General features: G+C 43.0%; 1 pseudogene; it reads left to right on the top strand.

Moving 5' to 3' along the window:
* The first annotated feature begins 2,900 nt into the window (after positions 1–2,900).
* Positions 2,901–3,102, top strand: LOC138847776 (phosphatidylinositol N-acetylglucosaminyltransferase subunit Y-like; annotated as a pseudogene).
* Positions 3,103–10,654: the final 7,552 nt, after the last annotated feature.

Raw genomic sequence — 10,654 nt, 5'->3', positions numbered from 1 at the left:
TGTGTATCTCTGACTTTCAAATAAAAAATCTTAAAAAAAAAGAAATTAAACATATGATCTATGTTAACTCTCTTTAGAAGTACACATGTAAGGTTCTAAGAAGACCCAAAGAGACCCAATTAGCCAGGATTGCAGCACAGCCAAGCCTCAGCCACCTTCTCTAGAATAACCCAGAATATTTCTGGTTAGATTCAAGTATTCCTTCAGAGTTTTCATGAGAAGAGATCTTCTTATTTGAGGCCATGAGATGATGACCAGCCAAAGTAAAGTAAGTCTCTGGCAAAAAGAAAACATTGGAGTCAGGAGGAAAAAAATAGGATTATTACATATGAATTTTCAACCAGTTATTTGAATGTATTCCTCATTTCTGAATTATGCCTGCCTTCTAGCTCCATCCATTCATAAGGAAACTCCAATTTACAAACAGCACTGGGGACCACATCTCCTTAGATGAACAAGAAAACGTATGTCACAGTATGATATCCAGAATGTTTTAAATTTCCCGGTTGGTCTTGGATTTCTGGTTAAAGTTGGAGAGAATTCCCCTAAGAGTCTGTATAAGCAAGGCTTGCTCATCAATGAAGGCATGATAGAATGGCCTATTGCATTCAAAGAGGTATACTTCCACTTCAATACTGGATATCAACAGAGAGATCTGAATACACTCCTCAAATCAGATATAGTGTGAACCCTTCAATTTAGTAGTAAACCCACTTTTCACATGTTGTCTGTGTACTCTGTGGTATTTCTTATATATATTCTGATTAACTGCATGTTAAAAGATCAAGTTTGATTAGGGAAACTTTGAAAGACACTGGCACAGGCAAAAACATCTTGGAAAAGACCCCAGAAGCAAGGCAATCAAAGTCAAAATTGACAAACGGGATTACATACATCAAGCTGAGAAGCCTCTGCTCTGCAAAAGAAACACTTGGCAAAGTGAAAAGGCAACTGACAGAACTATAAAATTGATAAAAGATTAATATCCAGGATCTATAAAGAGCTCAAGAAACTCCACAACAACAAAAAAATAATTCAGTTAAGAAATAAGCAAAGGATTTCAACACGCATTTTTCCAAAGAGAAAATTCAAATGGCCAACAGATGCATGAAAAAATGCTCAGGATTACTAGCCATCAGGGAAATGCAAATCAAAACCACAATGAGGTTTCACCTCACCCCAGTTAGAATGGCTTTCATACAGAAATCAACAAACAATAAATGCTGGCAAGGATGTGGAGGAAAATATACCATAATCTACCACTGGTGGGAATGTAAACTGGTATATCCATTGTGAAAGACAGTATGGAAATACCTCAGAAAGCTGAAAACAGATATACCACACAACCCAGTATCCCACTCCTGGGAATTTACCCAAGGGAAATGGAATCAGCCTATGAAAGAATTATCTCTGCCCTGTGTTCACTGCAGCTCAATTCACAGTAGCTAAGATAGGTAATCAATCCAGATGTCCATCAACTGATGACTGGATAAAGAAATTATAGTACATATACACTGCAGAACACCACCCAGCCAGTCCTCAACCTTTGTTCAACTAAGCATCTCTAAGCAATGATTTATGCCATCCTAGGCATAACTTGGACTATCCTAGGTAATTCTGTAGGCCATTTATATAACAAGTGTACTTACAGCCCTAATGTGTTCATTTATAGAATGAAGTGCTCTACATGGCCTCCGAAGCCCAGAAATGGATTAAACACAATCCACAGTTCATAAAACACATTTCATTTCAGTATTGGCCTACATATTTTGTGAAGTCACATTTGGTGGTATGAAGACTTATCAAAACCTTGGGTTCTTTTACCTACTCTTAAATAAGTCTTCTACCCAAGCAAGGATGAGGACATGGTAAAAAGATGAAGACAATTAAAAAAGTTAGGAGCAGTTTAATGGCATAATAGAGAGGCACCTTACTCCTCTAGTCTAGAGGAAGATAGTTTTAAAAAGAGGGAGAGAGGAATTTCAGAGAACCCTTAGTTTTTTAGGATGGATTAGATGGTTATTAACATCACTTACAAAAGTGTCTTGAACTTAATGGAGCTTATGTTGAGAGAGTATATTTATATTTTTTATTTTTCTCTTATAGTTCCATTTTGCCATGAACATTGTGATGTCTCCAACTCTTGTAGAATTTGCTGATTTTTCACCTTCAATTATGTCTACATTTGCTTATTTCTAGGCAAGGTGGTTTACTGAGAATATTTCCATAGTTGTTCCTTCTGATAAACTGATACATTCATCAACATAAAATAACCTTTCTGGTTTCTTACAACCATTTCTGACTTAAAGTCTGTTATATCTGAAATTAGAACAGCTGCCTCAGTTCATCCAAGAATATTCAGGATAGTTTTTAGTTATTTTCTTAGTTCCTTCCAGACACATAATGTAAGACACAACTTAACACAAGACTCTAGTGTGATTTGATACTACATAAACTCCAAAAGAAGCAGCAGGGAGGGTGAACAAAGGGGGGGTCGCCAGTTGCCAGGCCATGCTGAGAGGGGCGCATGGCACGCTTACCTCAGTGCTGTGGGTGTCTAGGGTGCCTGCATGAGACAAGGTCACAGCCCCCAGCAGATCAGAGCAAAAGGGCAGGGCAGATGCCCAGCATTTTTCCACACAACCCTGGAGTTTCTGGTGTGCCCCCTCTCCAAGAAGCTGCTCAGATATGAAGCATTAATCAATGACCTGAGTAATGAAATGTTGAGAAAAGCCTATCCCACCACTGACAGGATTCCTAATATGCCACAGACAGCAAGGACAACCCAAAAAATAAAGAAACAGAGCAGCAATAGATCATAATTTTTAAAAAAACACAGCTACATTTTCTCAATACCATATTCCTTTTGAAACAAGGTGACAGGTAATAAATTCAAGAGAATGTTTCTGTCTCTTCTTATGCTGATTGTCCTTATTCCACTGACTTCTCCAGCTGGACTTAGGGGGAAGAAAACATCCCACAGGGTATCCCAGTACCACCAGCCTCTGATTCTACAGTTTGTTCCTTTCAAGTCCCATAACAGTCCATGTGTTCTTGCACCTTTAGACTTGGATGGGCATTAAACTCTGCAGGCCTAGCTAAGGCAACCAGAGTCAAGGTGGTATATAAATTCATGACATGTTGGGCATTCATCTCTGAAAGTTCTACTTGCTAGAAATACTGGAGATCACTAATTGAGAAAACCAATTATCATGTTCATCTTGATGCAATGAGAACACAACGCAATTTCTCTGACACTGTGGTTAAAAAATAAAAAAGTATAACCTGAATCCAATCTTTTATCTATCAAAGCAATCTGAAGAACATTTTACAAAATTCTATGAAATAATGACTTCACCTTCAAAGCAGACAAGGTCATGAAAAACAAAGGCTGAGAAACCATTCCATTCAATACTTAATAAACATGTTTTCTAGCAAAGCAAACAAAAGCAACTAAGTATACACAATATCTGGGAGTAAAGGGAACCCATAACATTTCATGATAATTAAAATTTTAATAGCCTGAAAAAAGAACCAACCCATGGGGAGCTATGCCACTTTCAAAGAGGAAGAATTAACTTGAAAAACATGCCAATTTTCCCTAAATTGACTTCGGGAATCAGTGTAGTTTAAGTCAGCGGCCACGTACCTTCCTGGACCTCCATTCTTGACACATGTGCAAGGGAAGGTGTCAAAGGCAGACCACAAGCAGGAGCTGGCCAGTGGACAAGGAGCAGCCATTCACACCTGGAGCTGCTGTGCTTCCCGGAGCTCCACCCTAGAGCCGAGAAAAGCCCCACCGTGGAACGGGCTTCCCTCTCCAGTCTTACCCTCTGAGCCCCAGAGCTCAACCCCAGGCCCTACCCCCCACCGCACAGAAGTGGTCGGCCTCACCCCCGAGCCAGGTGCTGTTCACACACAGGCTCCCGCTCAGTGCCCAGGGAGTGAAATGGGTCTGGCATTATGGACCAGGCCTAGCTTTCTCAGTTCACCACAATATTGCCTGGAAGCCGCCCCTCCCACCTCCCAGTCTTCCCCTGACCCAGGCCAAGCCCATTCCCCTACCCACAAAGCAAACCAGAAGACCTCTGCTGGGGGCTGTAGGAACTGGTAGAGACCACCTCAGGCCAGAGCTCTGCCACAGAAACTGCCATCTGGGACCTCCCACACCCTACCGGAAATGGAAGCTCTGCATGCCTACTCACTTTGGCCAGAAGCGGAAATGCGGGGCAGCCCTCTCAGGGCCAGAAATGCAACCACCAGGCATGCATTTTACCTGCCACCACGGGTCCAGTGGGTGAGCAGGATGGGAGGCAGGGCCACTGCTTGCTTGTGACCGACCCTCCTGGGGCCATTTCTTCCCCCAAACCCACAACACAGACACGTTTTGATTGTTACCAGCTGTGGGAGGGTGTGCAGGACAGCTCCTGGCTGCAACAACGAAGAATTATCAGTAGATCCGCGGTTGGGAAAGACTGCAGAGGGGCCGTTAAGTCTCTGACATTCTGAATAAAGTGGAAATCATTCAGAATTCAACAGAAACAAGACGTCTTTATGGGGTCTAGGGTCACCCTGAAGTGAAATGCACACAGTGTTAAGTCACTTTTTCCTATTTTAGGGAGTAGATGCCTGGACAAGAAACAGGTGAATCCAGTCACAGCCAATGAGCAGATTCCTACTACCCTTTAATAAATCCTCTTTAATAGGGCGTGGTGTGAGGGACCGGCACTGGGGCGTAGTAGACTGAGCCTCCGCATGCAGTGCCGGCATCCCATATGGGTGCTGGTTTGAGTCCAGGCTGCTCTTCTTCTGATCTAGCTCCCCGCTATGGCCTGGGAAAGCAGTGGAAGATGGCCCAAGTCCTTGGGCCCTGGCAACCGCGTGAGAGACCTGGAAGAAGATCCTGGCTCCTGGCTTCAGATCAGGCCAGCTCTGGCCAATGTTCATCTGGGGAGTGTAACAGTGGATGGAAGACTCTCTCTTTTGCTCTCTCTCTCTCTCTCTCTCTCTCTGCCTCTCTGTAACTCTGCCTTTCAAGTAAATAAATCTTTTAAAAAAATTTTCATGGAATAATTGAATTATACGTTTAGGGGCAGATGTTGTGATGCAACAGGTTGCACCACTGATTACAACTATATCCCATATGGAGAGTGCCAGTTCTAGTCCCACAAGCTTCACTCCCAATGCAGCCTTCTGCTAGTGCATCCGGCGAGGCAGCAAATGATGGCCCTAGTGCTTGGCCCCTGCCGCCCACATGGGAGAACTGGAGGGAGTTCCTTGCTCCCAGCTCTGCCTCGCCCAGTTCTGGTTGTTGCAGGCATTTAGAGAATAAATCAGAAGGTGGGAGTTATTCTCTCTCTCTCTTTCTCTCTCTCTCACTCTGTGTGTGTGTGTGTGTGTTGCTCTCAGTCTCTTTCTCGCTCAAGTAGAGGAGAATAAACATTGTTAGAAAAGAGAAAAAAGGAAAATAAACATTCTTTAAAATATAGTAATTTTAGGCTGGCACTGCTGCTCACTTGGCTGATTCTCCACATGCAGCATCGGCACCCCGGGTTCTAGTCCCAGTTGGGGTGCCGGATTCTGTCCCAATTGCTTCTCTTCCAGTCTAGCTCTCTGTTGTGGCCCAGGAAGGCAGTGCAGGATGGCTCAAGTGCTTGGGCCCTGCACCCACATGGGAGAAAAGGAGGAAGCAGCTGGCTCCTGGATTTGGATTGCCGCAGCACGCCAGCCGTGGTGGCCATTTGGGGGGTGAACGAAGACCTTTCTCTCATCATTCTCTCTCTTACTTTCTAGCTCTGCATGTCAAAAAACTATAGTAATTTTAGATTTTTTATATATAGTAATACTCCTGGATCCCTGCCTCTGCCAACCACCACCATTTACCATCTTCTTCCAACTACCATCCTCTCTCACTGAGATCATCCCAAATATCTCAAGAGCCTCCAAACTTCCCCCTTTGCCTTTCTTCAGACTGTTCTCAGCACAACACACCAAGGGGTTCTTTTAAGCATGTAAATCACATTTCTTTTTTTTTAACTTTCATTTCATGAATATAAATTTCCAAAGTACAGCTTACGGATTACAATGGCTCCCCCCATAACTTCCCTCCCACCCACAACCGTCCCTTTCCCTCTCCCTCCCCTCTTCCATTCACATCAAGATTCATTTTCAATTCTCTTTATATGCAGAAGATCAGTTTAGCATATATTAAGTAAAGATTTCAACAGTTTGCACCCACATAGAAACACAAAGAGAAAAATACTGTTTGAGTACTCGTTAAAGCATTAAATCACAATGTACAGCACATTAAGGACAGAGATCCTACATGAGGAGTAAGTGCACAGTGACTCCTGTTGTTGACTTAACAAATTGACACCCTTGTTTATGGCATCATTAATGACCGTAGGCTCCTGTCATGAGTCAGCAAGGCTATGGGAGCCTTTAGTGTTCACCAACTCTGATCCTATTTAGACAAGGTCGTAGTAAAAGTGGAAGTTCTCTCCTCCCTTCAGAGAAAGGTACCTCCTTCTTTGAAGACCTGTTCTTTTCACTGGGATCTCACTCACGGAGATCTTTCATGTAGGTGTTTGTGTTTTGTTTTGTTTTTTTTTTTTTTTTTTTTTTTGCCAGAGTGTTTTATCTTTCCATGCCTGTAATACTCTCATGGGCTTTTCAGCCAGATCTGCGTACCTTAATGGCTGATTCTGAGGCCAGAGTGCTGTTTAGGACATCTGCCATTCTATGGGTCTGCTGAGTATCTCACTTCCCATGTTGGATCATTCTCTCCCTTTTTTATTCTATCAGCTAGTATTTTCAGACACTAGTCTTGTTTATGTGATCCCTTTGACTCTTAGTCCTTTCATTATGATCAATTGTGAACAGAAATTGATCACTTGGACTAGTGAGATGTCATTGGTACATGCCACCTTGATGGGATTGAATTGGAATCCCCTGGTATGTTTCTAACTCTACCATTTGGGGCAAGTCAGCTTGAGCATGTCCCGAATTGCACATCTCTTCCCTCTCTTATTCCCACTCTTATATTTCACAGCGATCACTTTTCAGCCAGAAATCTACCAACAATAGATGCTGGAGAGGATGTGGGGAAAACGGGTCACTAACCCACTGTTGGTGGGAATGTAAACTGGTTAAGCCACTATGGAAGTCAGTCTGGAGATTCCTCAGAAACCGGAATATAACCCTACCATTCAACCCAGCCATCCCACTCCTTGGAATTTGCCCAAAGGAAATTAAATTGGCAAACAAACAAGCTGTCTGCACCTTAAAATTTATTGCAGCTCAATTCACAATAGCTAACACCTAGAACCAACCCAAATGCCCATCAACAGTACACTGGATAAAGAAAATATGGGACATGTACTCTATAGAATACTATACAGCAATCAAAAACAATGAAACTCGGTCATTTTCAACAAGATGGAAGAATTTGTAAAACATCATGCTGAGTGAATTAAGCCAGTCCCAAAGGGACAAATATCATATGTTCTCCCTGATCGGTGACAACTAACTGAGCACCAAAGGGGAAACTTTTTGAAATGAAATGGACACTATGAGAAACAGTGACTTGATCAGCTTTTGTCCTGACTGTTGATGTACAATGTAATACTTTATCCATTTTAGTATTTTTTTGTTCTAGTACTATGGGTTGAACTCTGTAATTAATACACAAATATTCTTAGGTGTTTAAATGTAACTGAAAAGTGATCCCTGTTATGAATCTGGAAAGCATTATGCTGAGTGAAATAAGCCAGTCCCAAAGGGACAAATACCATATGTTCTCCCTGATCAATGACAAGTAACTGAGCACCAAAAAGGAAACATGTTAAAGTGAAATGAACACTATGAGAAACAGTGACTTGATCAGCCCTTGCTCTGACTGGTGATGAACAACTTAATACGTTATCCCTCTTAGTATTTTTGTTTGTTTGTTTGTTCTACTTAATAGTTTTGGTTGAATACTGTAATCAGTACGCAGTTATTCTCAAGTGTAAATCACATTTCGTTCTATGTCAAAGCCATGTAAGGCTTGCCAGTGACACCTTCCATTTCACAGCCTGGGATTTGCACTCCCCACTGGTCTATGGCTTCTCACACTTCTCCCCATCTCTTTACCTCTAATTGAACAAACCAAGAGCACACACATCCAGACTTCTGTTTGTACTTGAAATTCCTGTCTGGAATGCTCTTCTATCAGAAACACCCATGGAGGGCCAGTGCTGTGGTATAGTAGGTAAAGCCACGGCCTTGACTCCAGCATCTCTTATGGGTACCAGTTCAAGTTCCAGCTGCTCTATTTCCAATCCAGCTCCCTTGTAATCACCTGGGAAAGCAGTAGAAAATAACCCAAATGCTTGGTTCCCACCACCAACATGAGAGACCTGGAAGAAGCTCCTGGCTTCTCACTTCAGCCTGGCTCAGCCCTGGCCATTGTGGCCATTTGGGAAGTGACCCAGTGGATGGAAGATCAATATCTCTATCTCTTCCTCTCTCTGTGTAACTCTGCCTTTCATATAAATAAATCATTTACAAGGAAAGAAGAAACAAACAAATAAACATCCATGGGCTCACTTCAACCCCTTCTTCTGACTGTTAGTGTTTCTGTGATTGAGCTCCCTCAATATTCCCTGTGGTGAAAGCTCTGTGCCCCTCTATTTCGCATCTGGAAGTCCTAACATCCAGGGTGCCTCTACGAGGGCACCTCAGGGCACATGGAACATGTATGCCACCTTTACATCCCATTATCCCTGTGGATTTTTTGCATTCGGAGATCCGCCCAGGGTGGATGTACTTAAAGTTAAACAAGATTGTGAAGACGTGATGTATTAGCAAGAGGATCTTCATGAGGAATGGAATTAGCCAGCACCTGATGCTTGCATTTCTGTCCTCCAGGGCTGCAGGAAAATGGATTTCTGCTGTTCAAAACACCCCATCAGTGGCAAATACCTGAGCTGACAAATACGTACCTTATCTACTTGCTCCTTACTTTCCTCTACAGTACGCATCTCCTTCTAACATGCTATCTGTCTTATTTATTTTCCATAGTCATACAGGAGTAGACCAGAATTGAAAAGAAAAAGATTGGGGCTGGTGCTGTGCCACAGTGGGTTAAAGTCCTGGCCTGAAGCACCAGCATCCCATAAGGCACTGGTCCTGGTCCCGACTGCTCCTCTTCTGATCCATCTCTCTGCTATGGCCTGGAAAAACAGTGGAAGAGGTCCAAGTCCTGGGCCCCTGTATCCATGTGAGAGACCTGGAATAAGCTCCTGGCTCCTGGCTTCAGATCAGCACAGCTCTGGCTGGGCTGTTACAGCCATCTGGGGAGTGAACCAGCAGATGGAAGACCTCTCTCTGTGTCTCTACCTCTCTCTGTAACTCTTTCAAATAAATAATATCAATCTTTAAAAAGAAAAGAAAAAGGCTAAAAGCAAACAATAATCAGCTTCAAAAAGTACAAACAGAAAACGACACTACACCCAACTCCACTAGACTAGAGAAAATAGCCAAGAGCACAAAATGACGAAATTTATAACAAAGGCACAGCAGCTAAAGCTGCCACTACACCTACATACTGTGGTAGAGTGCTGTTCCAGTTCTGGCTATTCTGGTTCTGGTCCAGCTTGCTGCTAATGCACCTGAGAAGGTGACAGAGGATGGCCCAAGTGCTTGAGCCCCTGCCACCCATGTGGGAGATGGAGTTCCTGGCTCCTGGCTTCAGCTTAGCTCATCTGGGGCTGTTGCAGATATCTGGAGGAGTGAACCTGTGGATGCAAGATACCTCTCTCTGTATGTCTATCTCTCTCTCTTTCTCCATTTCTCCTGTCTCTGGGCCACTCTGTCTTTCAAACCTTTTTTTCTTAACCTTTTTAAAACCAAAGATGAAAAAAAATCAACAAAGATGAATGTTAGTTCTGAAACCTTTCTAGGATCATGATTAGGGAAGAAAAACATGACCAAAAGTGAGAAAGGAACATTTGAATGTAACTTCAAAGGCTAAAAAAGATTATGAGAGATTATTTTGAGCTCTGGGATCTGAAATTGGAAAAACAAAATTTCTTAGAAAAACATAATTTACTGAAACCATGAGGTGGCGGTGCAACATCAGCTTCTGGATGCCTCATGTCTCTCCAGGAATTTTTTATGTCTTCATCTGGAAGAGCTCAGGTAGGCACAAGGAGCATCCTGCACCTCTGGGTCACTCTTCAGGGAGAGGAAGAATACAGGTGGAGGTGCCTTCAACTAAGACAGCAGGGTCAATGTTGATGTTATTGATGAACAGAAAAGATACCAGAGAACTCCTCACACCACAGTACCACGCATCAGGCCACTATGCTGTTTTCTATTGTTGAGGCACACAATTGATGGCTTAAAACAATGAACACACTTAAATATCTTGCCATTTCTGAGAACTGGAAACCTGGGCACAACATAGCTGGGTCTTGGGCTCTCAGAAGCCTGGAACCAATAAGGGCTGTGGTTTCATCTTAAGTCTCAACTGCTGAAGAACCCTCCCCCAAGCTTGATCAAGTTGTCACCAGAATTCTTTTCATTGTTGTGATAAGAATGAGGAAAATAGCTTCTCTCCAGCTCTTGGTGGGGTTGGAGGTGGGAGTGGGTGGGGGTGGAGGGTGGGGTG

Source organism: Oryctolagus cuniculus, chromosome 16 (genome assembly GCF_051225735.1).
Source record: "Oryctolagus cuniculus isolate XC-2025 breed Fujian yellow rabbit chromosome 16, ASM5122573v1, whole genome shotgun sequence".
Classification (NCBI taxonomy): Eukaryota; Metazoa; Chordata; class Mammalia; order Lagomorpha; family Leporidae; genus Oryctolagus; species Oryctolagus cuniculus.
The sequence above is the reverse complement of the archived record's forward strand: the minus strand, read 5'-3'. Positions and strand labels throughout refer to the sequence as shown.